Source organism: Coregonus lavaretus (assembly GCF_964263955.1).
Source record: "Coregonus lavaretus genome assembly, chromosome: 21".
Taxonomy (NCBI): Eukaryota; Metazoa; Chordata; class Actinopteri; order Salmoniformes; family Salmonidae; genus Coregonus; species Coregonus lavaretus.
This window is the reverse complement of record NC_140008.1, coordinates 41,712,914-41,728,689: the sequence shown is the minus strand read 5'-3', so window position 1 is coordinate 41,728,689 and position 15,776 is coordinate 41,712,914.

Genomic DNA, 15,776 nt, shown 5'->3' with positions numbered 1-15,776 from the left:
GTTTGGTTTTGATTTCAGGAGCTGGAGAAGAATGTTGCACAATGTTATAGATTAGACTTTATACTTGTTATAGAATTTAAGTTATTTTCACAATCAATTTCCATTTGTCCACTAAATGCATTGTTAGCCAAGTCAATAATTGAAAAATGATCTATATTATGTTATGTATTTGCACACTGTTTTGAAGATGCCAACAATAATTTAAAAAAAGAGGATTTTGATGTGCATGTGTTTTTCATTTCCCTCAGACATATTCTATCACACTCTGCCTCTACATGCACAATGCTGACACTGCATTTCGCCATGCTAATAGTATGCACAATTATATATATTTTTGCTGCAGATATGTTTTGAAACTTCACAGTCAGATCTATGAAATAACAGCAGCTGGGTAATGTATTAGCTGTGTTCTTTCCCTCAAGTAAGTTAGTTGTGATCCCTGCAGATTGTAGTCATTTGGCCTATCCTTCACTGCTCCAACTAGTCTGAGGAAAGGATTTTGAACATTCTGCTTGTTGTATCTATGCTTACAGCTGCAATCAGATGGATCAGGTCCAGTCTCTCACTTTTTAACACTCATTATGAGAAACCACACGTTTGAAGTACCACACATTTCTCTAATTTCTGGACGGGCAGGCTTTGAAAGTAATGTTTTCTTTAAGTTTCCTGATGGCCCCAGACAATTGAAGTTGACGCAACTTCTTATTGTTTGAAATGTCTCTTTTGCCTATGTGAAGCAGGATGTGAAATCTGACACCACTTGAAGCTGGGATGTCCCTCCTATCATTTAATTCGCTCTTCCAACTGTCCATCACCTCTTGGCTGAACCCTACATCACAGCCACTAACAACGCATATGCCTGGAATCCTTACATCATAGCACAGCAGGAGATAGTAGTTTCGTCACTGTAGCACAGAAATTGATTTATAGCCAGTCATCTAAAACAATTCATAGATTTTTAAAAAACAAACACTTTATGTTGGTTATAGATGGACAATATTAATATGAGATTGAAGGCGAGTTCCTAACGAGTCCAGGAAGCCAAGCTAGAGTTCTGTGAGACCTTCACAGCAATGTGGGCAGACGTTTTGATTAAGAGAGACCATAAGAAAATATGCACATTTTCTCTAACACTAAACATACAAATATGTAATTTACAGTTATAAGGAAGGTGAAATCTTATAGTTAGGCATTTTATAATTTGATTATACTATATTTAAAAAGCATATAAGTAATTTCAAGCCTTATTCATACGGTTTTGTTGAAATAGGAAATACATCATAAAATATGTTATAATATTTGTACTGTGTACTTGAGCTTGTGTCCTCAAAAGTGACTACACCTCAGCAATTTATAATTATTTTTACCAGAAAGGTGAGATTTTACCCTTTCTTGGAGTATGCAGAATTACTAGCTATTGTTTATGGCCCTCTCATGATAAATCATTACTTTTGGGGATTACGCAGATTACATTTTCGATTGCATTTAGTTACATTTAACTGGTTTTAAAACTTTTTATTTATTTATTTTATTTCACCTTTATTTAACCAGGTAAGCCAGTTGAGAACAAGTTCTCATTTACAACTGCGACCTGGCCAAGATAAAGCAAAGTAGTGCGATAAAAACAACAACACAGAGTTACATATGAGGTAAAAAAAGTCAAAAAAAATACAACAGAAAATATATATACAGTGTGTGCAAATGTAGCAAGTTATGGAGGTAAGGCAATAAATAGGCTATAGTGCAAAATAATTACAATTAGTATTAACACTGGAATGCTAGATGTGCAAGAGATGATGTGCAAATAGAGATACTGGGGTGCAAAAGAGCAAAATAAATAACAATATAGGGATGAGGTAGTTGGGTAGGCTAATTTCAGATGGGTTGTGTACAGGTGCAGTAATCGGTAAGGTGCTCTGACAACTGATGCTTAAAGTTAGTGAGGGAGATAAGAGTCTCCAGCTTCAGAGATTTTTGCAATTCGTTCCAGTCATTGGCAGCAGAGAACTGGAAGGAATGGCGGCCAAAGGAGGTGTTGGCTTTGGGGATGACCAGTGAGATATACCTGCTGGAGCGCAGACTACGGGTGGATGCTGCTATGGTGACCAATGAGCTAAGATAAGGCGGGGATTTGCCTAGCAGTGATTTATAGATGGCCTGGAGCCAGTGGGTTTGACGACGAACATGTAGTGAGGACCAGCCAACAAGAGCGTACAGGTCACAGTGGTGGGTAGTGTATGGGGCTTTGGAGACAAAACGGATGGCACTGTGATAGACTACATCCAATTTGCTGAGTAGAGTGTTGGAGGCTATTTTGTAAATGACATCGCCGAAGTCAAGGATCGGTAGGATAGTCAGTTTTACGAGGGCATGTTTGGCAGCATGAGTGAAGGAGGCTTTGTTGCGGAATAGGAAGCCGATTCTAGATATAACTTTGGATTGGAGATTCTTAATGTGAGTCTGGAAGGAGAGTTTACAGTCTAACCAGACACCTAGGTATTTGTAGTTGTCCACATACTCTAGGTCAGACCCGTCGAGAGTAGTGATTCTAGTCGGGTGGGCGGGTGCCAGCAGCGTTCGATTGAAGAGCATGCATTTAGTTTTACTAGTGTTTAAGAGCAGTTGGAGGCTACTGAAGGAGTGTTGTATGGCATTGAAGCTTGTTTGGAGGTTTGTTAACACAGTGTCCAATGAAGGGCCAGATGTATACAAAATGGTGTCGTCTGCGTAGAGGTGGATCTAAGAGTCACCAGCAGCAAGAGCGACATCATTGATATACACGGAGAAAAGAGTCGGCCCAAGAATTGAACCCTGTGGCACCCCCATAGAGACTGCCATAGGTCCAGACAACAGGCCCTCCGATTTGACACATTGAACTCTATCTGAGAAGTAGTTGATGAACCAGGCGAGGCAGTCATTTGAGAAACCAAGGCTATTTAGTCTGCCAATAAGAATGCGGTGGTTGACAGAGTCGAAAGCCTTGGCCAGGTCGATGAAGACGGCTGCACAGTACTGTCTATTATCGATCGCGGTTATAATATCGTTTAGGACCTTGAGCGTGACTGAAGTGCACCCATGACCAGCTCGGAAACCGGATTGCATAGCGGAGAAGGTACGGTGGGATTCGAAATGGTCGGTGATCTGTTTGTTAACTTGGCTTTCAAATACTTTCGAAAGGCAGGGCAGGATGGATATAGGTCTGTAACAGTTTGGATCTAGAGTGTCACCCCCTTTGAAGAGGGGGATGACCGCGGCAGCTTTCCAATCTCTGGGGATCTCAGACGTTATGAAAGAGAGGTTGAACAGGCTAGTAATAGGGGTTGCGACAATTTCGGCGGCTAGTTTTAGAAAGAAAGGGTCCAGATTGTCTAGCCCAGCTGATTTGTAGGGGTCCAGATTTTGCAGCTCTTTCAGAACATCAGCTGTCTGAATTTGTGTGAAGGAGAAACGGGGGGGGGCATGGGCAAGTTGCAGCGGAGGGTGCAGAGTTGGTGGCCGGGGTAGTGGTAGCCAGGTGGAAAGCATGGCCAGCCGTAGCAAAATGCTTGTTGAAATTCTCGATTATTGTAGATTTATCGGTGGTGATAGTGTTTCCTAGCCTCAGTGCAGTTGGCAGCTGGGAGGAAGTGCTCTTATTCTCCATGGACTTTACAGTATCCCAAAACTTTTTGGAGTTAGTGCTACAGGATGCAAATTTCTGTTTGAAAAAGTTAGCCTTTGCTTTCCTGACTGTTTGTGTATATTGGTTCCTAACTTCCCTGAAAAGTTGCATGTCGCGGGGGCTATTTGATGCTAATGCAGTACGCCACAGGATGTTTTTGTGCTGGTCAAGGGCAGTCAAGTCTGAGGAGAACCAGGGGCTATATCTGTTCTTAGTTCTGTATTTTTTGAATGGGGCATGTTTATTTAGGATTGAGAGGAAATTACTTTTAAAGAACAACCAGGCATCCTCTACTGACGGAATGAGATCTATATCCATCCAGGATACCTGGGCCAGGTCAATTAGGAAGGCCTGCTCGCTAAAGTGTTTTAGGGAGCGTTTGACAGTGATGAGGGGTGGTCGTTTGACCGCGGACCCGTTACGGACGCAGGCAATAAGGCAGTGATCGCTGAGATCCTGGTTGAAGACAGCGGAGGTGTATTTAGAGGGTAAGTTAGTCAGGATGATATCTATGAGGGTACCCATGTTTACGGATTTAGGGTTGTACCTGGTAGGTTCGTTGATAATTTGTGTGAGATTGAGGGCATCTAGTTTGGATTGTAGGATGGCCGGGGTGTTAAGCATATCCCAATTTAGGTCACCAAGCAGTACGAACTCTGAGGATAAATGGGGGGCAATCAATTCACATATGGTGTCCAGGGCACAGCTGGGGGCTGAGGGGGGTCTGTAGCAAGCGGCAACAGTGAGAGACTTATTTCTGTAAAGGTGGATTTTTAGAAGTAGAAGCTCAAACTGTTTGGGCACAGACCTGGATAGTATGATAGAGCTCTGCAGGCTATCTCTACAGTAGATTGCAACTCCACCCCCTTTGGCAGTTCTATCTAGACGGAAAATGTTGTAGTTGGGGATGGACATTTCTGAATTTTTGGTGGCCTTCCTAAGCCAGGATTCAGACACTGCTAGAACATCAGGGTTGGCGGAGTGTGCTAACGCAGTGAATAACTCAAACTTAGGAAAGAGGCTTCGGATATTAACGTGCAAGAATCCAAGGCTTTTACGATTACAGAAGTCAACAAATGATAACGCCTGGGGAGTAGGAGTGATACTGAGGGCTGCAGGGCCCGGGTTAGCCTCTACATCACCAGAGGAACAGAGGAGGACTATAATAAGGATACGGCTAAAGGCTTTAAGAACTGGTCTTCTAGTGTGTTGGGTACATAGAATAAAGGGGGCAGATTTCCGGGCGTTGTAGAAAAGATTCAGGGCATTATGTACAGACAAGGATATAAAATGGAGCGTAATGAGGAGTATTTTATTTCTGAGGGTTTGGAGGGCTTGGTTCAGATAAATACTCTTCTGATATAAAATCTACAATTCACTTGTTATGCTTGTCTTATGTCATTGTATTAAGCTGCTCGAAATAGGTGAGGACACTAAATTTCACTGTACCATTGTATGTGATCACACAAAGGATAATACAAAGACTTTGCTACGCAAAGACTATGAGCAGGAGACCATTGTTATGTCTCCAGGTCAGAATGTTTTCCATTTTGATACAGTCCAAACAGAGGACCATACCGTGCTGGCTCGGGTTTGCTGGCTCTTTGGCTCAATGATGGAGACCTCCCTGTCCCTGATACTGTAAATAGACCATCACCTTAAGAGGGCCTTCCTATTTCCTCTACACAGGGTCACAGAAATACTGCTCACAAGACTGACTCATCACTGATGACAATGAGGACAGAGACTCATCTAATCAGTCACACTACTAGACTCTCTCGGGGTCACGTGAATTCCACACTTCTTTTGTTTGCATCAGTACTGAGTTTGCACTACTTGTTCCCAGAAGGAAATAAATACATCAGTTTCATACATGTTTTCTTTAGGAAATTATTGCAAACTTTGTGCAAAAGTTGGTGTTGTGTGCTCAAATACACTCTCTGCTCTCAGAGGTAGATGGAGCGAGGGTAGAACACATGGGCAGACAGACATGCAGGGAGACAAACAGACATCTTGGTTGTTGCAGGGAGAGTGGACTCTGAGAGGAAGCCCACAGGGGAAAAGGCTGGATGCTGTGTCAACATAGTTACTTTGGCTGCTGGCTGCAGGGAGGCTTCAAGAAGCATGGGTGTTTGTGTGTGTGCGTGCGTGTGTGTGTGTGCGCCCATGCATGTACATGTATGTGTGGTGCGCATGTACGTGTGTGTCTTTAGGGGGATATAATGGTGGAAACCAGGACCTCCACTCCTCAGACATGGTCCATTGTCCAGCGAGCTCTTTGTTGTCCTGAGGTAATTATCAGGAGTGCTTGTTATAAGAGCGAGGGCTGCTGATTCTTTCGGCTTGCTTCAGATGACACAGCCAGACAAAGGCAAAGCACCCTGTCGCCCTGGCTCCCTGTCTCCGCTTGCTAGGGTCAAAACACAATATGTGTACCTCGCACAAGGTCATCATTGGGAGAGCAAACAATCAAGTTTATGGTGTTTACATTGGATCATATCACATGATGATTGTTTTCTGTTATTGTTAATGTAAAGAGCAGTACACTCTTAGAAAAAGGGTTCCAAAAGGGTTCTTGGGCTGTTCCCATAGGATAACTCTTGTTGGTTCCAGGTAGAACCCTTTTTGGTTCCAGGTAGAACACTTTTGAACTCAAAAGTGTTCTTCAAAGGGTTCTCCTAGGGGGGCAGCCGAAGAACCCTTTTAGGTTCTAGATAGCAGTTTTTTTTTCTAAGAGTGTAGGATATGCTGGCCAGCAGAATCCATTGTGTTGCATCTTGGGCTGTAATTGTTTTACAGTCTTATTGCTTGAAGGTAATCTGAATTGAAAACACCAAACCTCAAATCTAGTGGACAAAATCTGGTCTGTGAATAAATCTCAAACCGTAGAGGTGAATTTACAGCTGCACACTCCCCTCCATGTTTCAGTACTTTTTGGACATTTTGTTGTGGTTTTAGTGGTGGCGGTGGGTGGGTGTCGGGAGTGGGGGTGGAAGTGAGAAGGAGGAAGATGGAGGGAGGGGTAAGGTCCTTGAGATTGTGAGAAAGTTTCTATTAAATTCCCATTTCCACCCATTGTGTGAAGAGCTGGCAGAATCGTGCAAGCCCCTGTGAGCTGGGGTAGGGGTGCAGTGTACACCTCTCTGGCCCCTTGAGACCCCCTACCTCCCTTGACCCCTCTCCTCAGTCTGTGGAGGAAATCGACCCCTGGGACCCCAACCCAGACCCCTGGGGGCTTCAGGGCAACCAGTGGTTACATTAAACCTCTCAGTGTGTATATAATGTGTAGAAAGTCAATCTATGGCTTGGCTCGGAAACTCAAGCCATGGGGCTGCTGTGTTTTGTACGCTCTCAGAGTCAGAATGCTGTCTATCTGTCATCTGTATGGCTGAACAACAAGTCAAGGAGACTTCTAGTTCTCTGTCTCTGTCTCTGTCTCTGTCTCTGTCTCTGTCTCTGTCTCTGTCTCTGTCTCTGTCTCTGTCTCTGTCTCTGTCTCTGTCTCTGTCTCTGTCTCTGTCTCTGTCTCTGTCTCTGTCTCTGTCTCTCTCTCTCTCTCTGTCTCTGTCTCTGTCTCTGTCACTGTCTCTGTCTCTGTCTCTGTCTCTGTCTCTGTCTCTGTCTCTGTCTCTGTCTCTGTCTCTGTCTCTGTCTCTGTCTCTGTCTCTGTCTCTGTCTCTCTCTCTGTCTCTGTCTCTGTCTCTGTCTCTGTCTCTGTCTCTGTCTCTGTCTCTGTCTCTGTCTCTGTCTCTGTCTCTGTCTCTCTCTCTGTCTCTGTCTCTGTCTCTGTCTCTGTCTCTCTCTCTGTCTCTGTCTCTGTCTCTGTCTCTGTCTCTGTCTCTGTCTCTGTCTCTGCCTCTGCCTCTGTCTCTGTCTCTCTCTCTGTCTCTGTCTCTGTCTCTGTCTCTGTCTCTGTCTCTGTCTCTGTCTCTGTCTCTGTGTGTGTGTACCATGGTGATAGCCAGGTCCAGACACTTGTCATCGTGCTCGCCTTGTCATGTTTCCCGCTCCTCCGGGCAGTCAGTGGAATAAACCACTCAGCAAATCCCACACCTGCTCTGGAGAAGTTATCCGGCCACAGCTCTGTGTAATAATAAACAGCATCCACCCAGCCGCCTCCATCATCAGAGGAGATGAAGACAGTGTTGTGGTTAGAGTTAGTCAGATGGAGTGACACTGGGTCACAGTCAGCAGTGATTTGTGAGGTTGGCGTGTGTCACTGTCTTGTGGAAGGAGGATATAAGGTCAGTGTAATGTAGAATGAACCACTATCCTAAATGCTTAGCTAGCTAGTATGTAGCATATTGGAAGGTTGGGAGTTCAATCCCCGGCCAAGTCATACCAAAGACTGTAAACATGGTACGGTGCATCTCTGCTTGGCACTCAGCATTAAGGAGATAGATTGGGGCTAAGGCCCTGTGAAAGTCTAGGGTCCTGCAAGCTGCACACACACACACACACACACATACACCATGATCCTGTCAGTATCACTCTGACTTTAAAACAAAGTGCAGTGATAAAACAGTTTACATTCAGTTGAAACACTCCACACTCCTCATTAATCAAGTGAAGTGCCCATGGAAAGAATGCTCTGCTCTGTTTTGCTCCATCCTTCCCATTTCCCCTGTTCCTCAGCAGACTTCTTATCGCCAAACAAATGTGTTGAATCCTGCAGATACAGTATATCTTACAGCATGCTCAACACAACACACAGCTATCCTATGACCTATCCGATAGCCAATCCCAGGCTTTTCCTGCTGCAGTAAAACTTGTTTTTATGTGTAGAAGCACAAGATATATTGATGTTTTTCTATAGCTTGATTTACTAGAGTGCTTTTTTGTGAACTTATAATTACAAATGTTTCCAATTAAGTAATTGGCAGTAATGTAATTCCACAACCCATTGCCACCCACTTATCAGTTATAATCAATATGAAAGTGTATCTCTTCAGTTCAGTGATCTCTACAAAGACTGAAACAGTACAATGGTTTTATACTGGCTTCTCTCCATTATAAACCATTCTAGACCCTTTCTGTGTGTCCTTTGTATTATGACAGTTGAGTGGAAATTGGCCCGACTTTATTGCTCCATGTATTGGAACCGAGCGCCATGTTTCCAGGCGTACCCTCCCTCCCTTAGTTTGTCCTGTTCTGGAAAGACAACATGGTACTCATTAGGCCCAGAGAGCCCCCCAGCTGCTGCCCCGGGGTGAGGGTGGGGCAGGGGGGAGGATGGGGTTAGGGTGAGAGTGAGGATGGGGAAGGAGGAGGATTGGGTGCCATGGGTCCACTTCTGGAACAGGGTTAGCCCATAGCGCCGGGGCAACAGAGCACCAAACAGAGCAGGGCACAGAGTTTGTTCTTACTGTACACACTTGAATCTACAATGACCATACACTGTCTGCATATACACGCTCATAAGCATGTACTTTAACGAACACACACAAACTTGCGGACACACACACCACCCATAACTCCACTGATGTGTTTATGGAAAACCAGCAGATAAAACTAAGGAAGTGCTAATCATAACAACATGTATTACTATGAGTAGCCAATTTAAGAGACTACAATAAGCTATATGGTTTGAGTTGGAGAATAAGAGCATGAAGTACATGAAGAGCAAATCAGCCTTTTTTAGTTCTACCAAAAATCGAGCTTTCTCATTTTTTCCTCATGTTAGCAGCCATAGTAAGACCAGGTGCCTTTTCCATGAACATTAGGCCTGCTAGGCTGAAATTGTAATTAGGCCTACAGGAATAGAATAGCTTTCCCATCGGAATATTATTATTAACAAGGAAGGGGAGTGGTGTGATACTTTATCCAGCCAAAATGAGGGGGGAGAGAAAGGGAGAGAGAAAGACAGTGAAAACGGTAGGAGAAAGCAAAATACATAGAGATGGGAGTAGTAAATATAGCAGTAGGAATATAAAACAAGAGAAAAAGAAACAGAATATGTGTTCCGAGGACACAAAACAAAGCGAAGGAGAAGATAAAAACGGGAGAGAAAAGTTTGACTAAGGAAAAAAAGAGTGAGAAGAAATTAGCAACGAGCAAGTGAGAGTGACAAAGAGCTAAAGAATGACAGTGAAAGAGACAAAACCATGAGCTCTGTTAGTCAGTTCACGCTCTAGCCAGTGGAAGGCTCTTCAGCACAGGAAGTAGTGCTGCAGGTTCTGATATGTGTTCAGGAAGTGGCTGGAGCGCAGGGCAGGAATCACCCAGTGGGCAGCCCAGTCAGGCAAGGGCAGGGGCAGAGACAGGAAAGCCTGTGGGTCTCCTGTCTGTCTTCTGGGTGCTTGCTCAGCCCTCCGCCCAGGGAGAAGGGACTATGTTGTTCCCAAAAGCTAGAGATGAGGGATCTAAGAACAGTGTGTTGTATTGATAGTGATGCATGATGATGCACAGGCAGTGGACAGTCAGTCATTGCTCTGGTATTTAATCTAATCTGCAGGTCTAATCTAATCTCTTAATGACATTTTAAGTGCGAAATAGAAACAGCTAGACACCGTTGTAATGTACTGTACACATGTGTTGTTATTTCCCCTGATTTAAAGAGGCAACTGCCACACCACTGGAACAAACAGCACTCAACCCCTGGAGATAAGAGTTGGAAACCCCACGACTGCTTCACTGCTGAGTGGCCAGTTTTCAGGGTCATATTAATTAGGGCACACCGTAGCAAAACCTTTTGCAATGGAAGACAAAAACAAATGTTTCTTATTAGAAAAGTTCAGGTAGTCCCTCCCTGTTTCATTCAGTTTCTTTTGGTTGGCGGCTAGGAACATAATTCCCTTTTTATGCACTTTTCTCTCTATGCGTATTCTGACCTTGAACTTAAGCATGACAATAGCATGCTATTCACCCGCTATTTTATGATTCATAAATACTTTCCTAAACCTAAATAATCTACAAGATCAGAGTACTTTTAAATCTATCAATTGGTGCTGAAATGGAGATGAATATGCATATATTTAGATGGCTTTCTTTCATTGATCCCTAATTGTTTGTGTTAGAGATCCAAGCCTCATGTCATCACAAAGAGGAACTATTTTGCAGATGTCTTCAATACTATTGTGGATAATCATGCTCCCTTCAAAAAATTAAGAGTTAAAGATAGATTGAATGCCTGGTACACTCCAGAATGTTCAGAAGTCATTCAAAAGAGTAAATCTGATTATTATGTAACTGCTCTTTTGGATTATAATGGCAACCTGGCTAAATTCTGGAAAACTGGAAAATCCCTGAAGGGTTCTACTTCCTCCTCTCTGCCAAAACAAATTAATTTAGACACTGGCCTCATTACGGAAAAAGTTACATCATTGATGCATTTAATCACCATTTTATTTCAGCGGGCTATCTCTTTTAAATAACTTCTAAACCTATTCACAATTATATTGGGCTGGATGCTGATAGGGGAAACTTGCTGAATGATCAGAGAAATTATAGCTTTTCTTTTAGGCTATTTACAGAAAAATAAGTCCTGGGTGCTTTGCTAGCAATAGACAACAAGAAATCTACAGGGGCCGACCAAATGGATCCTGGTCTGCTTAAGTGTGCAGCACTCATGTCACGTTCGTTGAAGGACGGGTCAGACCAAGGCGCAGTGTGAAATGCGTACATGTTTATTAAAATGATAAACACACAACAAACCAACGAAATGTGAAGTCCTAAGGCTAAACACAAAACAAGCCTCTAACACGGAACAAGATCCCACAACTAATGCATGCCAACAGGCTGCCTAAGTATGATCCCCAATCAGAGACAACGGCCAAACATAGACATACAATCCTAGAATGAAAACATAGAACTACTAACATAGAATATTCACACCCTGACTCAACATTTAAGGACTGCTCTGGCTCCTGAGTGGAGCAGCTGACTGGAGCTGGATCAGGCACCGGTGGAGCGGACTGCTCTGGCTCCAGAGTGGAGCCGCTGACTGGAGCTGGATCAGGCACCGGTGGAGTGGACTGCTCTGGCTCCGGAGTGGAGCAGCTGACGGGCACTGGCCGTGCCGGAATGGACACACGCACCACTGGTCTGGTGCGAGGAGCAGGCACTGGCCGGACCGGACTAGGAACACGCACCACTGGCTTGGTGCAAGGAGCAGGAACGGGCCGGGCCGGACTGGCGACACGCACCACTGGCTTGGTGCGAGGAGCAGTAACAGGCCGGGCCAGACTGGCGACACGCACCACTGGCTTGGTGCGAGGAGCAGGAACTGGCCAGGCCGGACTGGGAACACGCACCACTGGCTTGGTGTGAGGAGCAGGAACGGGCCGGGCCGTACTGGGAACACGCACCACTGGCCTGGTGCGAGGAGCAGGAACGGGCTGGACTGGGAACACGCACCACTGGCTTGGTGCGGGGAGCAGGAAGGGCCGGGCCGGACTGGGAACATGCACCACTGGCTTGATGCGAGGAGCAGGAACGGGCCGGGACGGACTGGCGACACGCACCACTGGCTTGGTGCGAGGAGCAGGAACGGGCCGGGCCGGACTGGCGATACGCACCAATGGCTTGGTGCGAGGAGCAGGAACAGGCCGGACCGGACTGGGAACACACACCACTGTCTTGGTGCGAGGAGCAGGAACGGGCCGGGCCGGACTGGCGACATGCACCACTGGCCTGGTGCGAGGAGCAGGAACAGGCCGGGCCGTACTGGGAACACGCACCACTGGCCTGGTGCGAGGAGCAGGAACGGGCTGGACTGGGAACACGCACCACTGGCTTGGTGCGGGGAGCAGGAAGGGCCGGGCCGGACTGGGAACATGCACCACTGGCTTGATGCGAGGAGCAGGAACGGGCCGGGACGGACTGGCGACACGCACCACTGGCTTGGTGCGAGGAGCAGGAACGGGCCGGGCCGGACTGGCGATACGCACCAATGGCTTGGTGCGAGGAGCAGGAACAGGCCGGACCGGACTGGGAACACACACCACTGTCTTGGTGCGAGGAGCAGGAACGGGCCGGGCCGGACTGGCGACACGCACCACTGGCCTGGTGCGAGGAGCAGGAACAGGCCGGGCCAGACTGGCGACACGCACCACTGGCTTGGTGCGAGGAGCAGGAATGGGCCGGACTGGGAAGGTGCACTGGTGACACAGTGCGTATCTCCGCATACCTGGGTTCCTTTATTAACCCCCGCTCTTTCTGCTGCCTAACCAGCTCCTCTCTCCGTGCCTCTACTTCCTCCTTTTCCCTACGAGCCTCCTGCAGTGCCTCCTCTTGAATGGATCTCTCCCGCTCTATTCTATCTATCAGCCCCCGTAATATGGTGGCCTCCTCTCTTACCCTGCAGATCCGATCCTTCTCTCTTTCTCGGCACTCCTCCTCCAGTGAGGACTCCTCCGGGAGCCCCCACGACTTAGGGAACAGAAACTCATCGTCGTCGTCATCCTCCGACTCCTCAGTATAATACTCTTCCCACTCTTCTTCCCATGGTCGTAGGGACTCAGTCTGGAAACCCACCGGGTGCAGTGGTCGGGGCTCTTCTCTCTCGGTCCCCGACCACCCCTTTAGCCCCCAAAAAACATTTTCTTGGGGCTGCTTCTCTGGCTTCTTCCTCGGCCGGCTTCTGTGTTGCCGTTGCTCCTCTCCTGCCTGGGCTTCCTTCTTCGCCCAGGGTCCTTTTCCCGCAAATATCTCCTCCCAAGACCAAATCTTCCCCACCTGTGTCCAGAGTGTTCCGTCCTCCTGGGCACGCTGCTTGGTCCGTGTTTGGTGGGATCTTCTGTCTCGGTCGTTGAAGGACGGGTCAGACCAAGGCGCAGCTTGAAATGCGTACATGCTTATTAAAATGATAAACACACGACAAAACAACAAACCAACGAAACGTGAAGTTTTAAGGCCAAACACAAAACAAGCCTACTCACGGAACAAGATCCCACCACTAATGCATGCCAACAGGCTGCCTAAGTATGATCCCCAATCAGAGACAACGAGTGACAGCTGTCTCTGATTGGGAATCACACCCGGCCAAACATAGACATACAATCCTAGAATGAAAACATAGAACTACTAACATAGAATATTCACACCCTGACTCAGGGGACTCTTATATGTTGAGTCAGGGTGTGAATATTCTATGTTAGTAGTTCTATGTTTTCATTCTAGGGCGTGACAGCTCATCATTGTTGGATCAATAACCCACATTTTTTATTTAACATTGTTATCAGGAAATATTCCAAAAGTATGTAAATCAGGCCATCGTGATTGATGGGGTTAAGTCTGAATTTTTTGAAGTACATAAAGGTGTACCTCAGGGGTCGATTTTGGGACCTGTTCTCTTCACTATTTATATAAACACCATTGGTCAATCTGTAAAAAATTGTAAACTTCATCTATATGTGGATGATACTATTTTGTATGCTATTGCCCCGACTTGATCTGCCTATGTCAAAACTGCAGTCCTATTTTATAGCTATGCAGAAATCCCTTTCTGATTTCTGCATACGTATGGGTGGTCGTCTGTAGCTCAATTGGTAGAGCATGGTGCTTGTAACGCCAGGGTAGTGGGTTCGATCCCCGGGACCACCCATACGTAAACATTTATGCACACATGACTGTAAGTCGCTTTGGATAAAAGCGTCTGCTAAATGGCATATTATTATATTATTATTATTATTAAAACTTGTGCTTAATATGGGCAAAATGATATACATGTTTTTAAACTGTTTCAAATTAACTACATGTTCACTCATTAGATGGATCTCCAATCGAACGTGTTCCTGCATATAAATACTTAGGCATTTGGATTTATATGGATTTGACATTTAAAAAACATAGCTGGTTAAGAAGCTAACATTTAAAGTTGGCTTTTTCTACAGAAACAGATTGTGCCTAAGCAGTAGGAAGCAGATTATTCAGTCAACCTTTTTATATGTTCTTGATTATGCTGATATTATTTATTAAAGTGCAGCTGCTACTACTCTTAAACCTTTGGATGCCATCTACCATAGTGCCCTTCGCACAGGCCTACAATCGTTACATCATAGCGCAGCAGAAGAGAGCGGTTTCATCATGGTAGCACATTCAGAGATCAATATATAGCCATTAATCTAAAAGAATTAATAGATTTTAAACAAAAAATACTTTCTGTTTGTCAAAGACTGACAATATTAATATGAAATGATTGGCGAGTTCCTAATGAGTTCAGGAAGCCAAGCTAGAGAGAAGTTCACAGCCATGGGGGCAGACCTTTTGATCAAGAGAGACCTTTAGGAAATATGCACACTAAACATACAAATATGTATTTTACAGTTATAAGGAAGGTGAAATCTTATAGTTAGTCATTTTATAATTTGATTTTGCTATATTTAGAAAGCATGTAAGCATTTCAAGCCTTATTCATACAGTTTTGTTGAATAGGAAATACATCATATAAAATATTTCATATTTTCATATTTGTATCATATTTGTACTGTGTACTTGAGCTTGTGTCCTCAAAGTGACTACACCTCAGCAATTTATAACTCTTTTTACCAGATTTTAACCTTTCTTGGAGTATGCAGCGTTACTAGTTATTGTTTATGGCCCTCTCGTGATAAATCATTACTTTTGGGGATTAGGTAGATTACATTTTCGATTGCATTTAGTTACATTTAACTAGGTTTAAATGTACAGTATTGTCTGTGCTATATAATACCCGGACTGTGGATAGACTGTGTTTGGATAAGTAGGCCTATGTAATGTGTAAATATGAATGTGTATTGACGTTTAATGGGTTCTCAACTGTGAACTCAGATAACTGGAAAGTGTTATCTGTAGTACAGACTACTATTGTGTGTAAACAGTAGGACATGCAGGACAAAGCATGTAATTTCTTAGCAACCACCTTCTTTCTTTACTGCATGGCAATATTGACTGAAGCCAGGTCTGGTGTAGTACCATTGGGTAAAAGCTAGTGAAAGTAGGAGGAAGAGGCGAGCGCACCTATGTAGTTACAAAGTGTAGTTACAAAGTTACTCATTAACTTGTCCTTCACAACATGATTTTTACTGCATGGCAATATTGACTGAAGCCAGGTCTGGTGTAGTACCATTGGGTAAAAGCTAGTGAAAGTAGGAGGAAGAGGCGAGCGCACCTATGTAGTTACAAAGTTACTCATTAA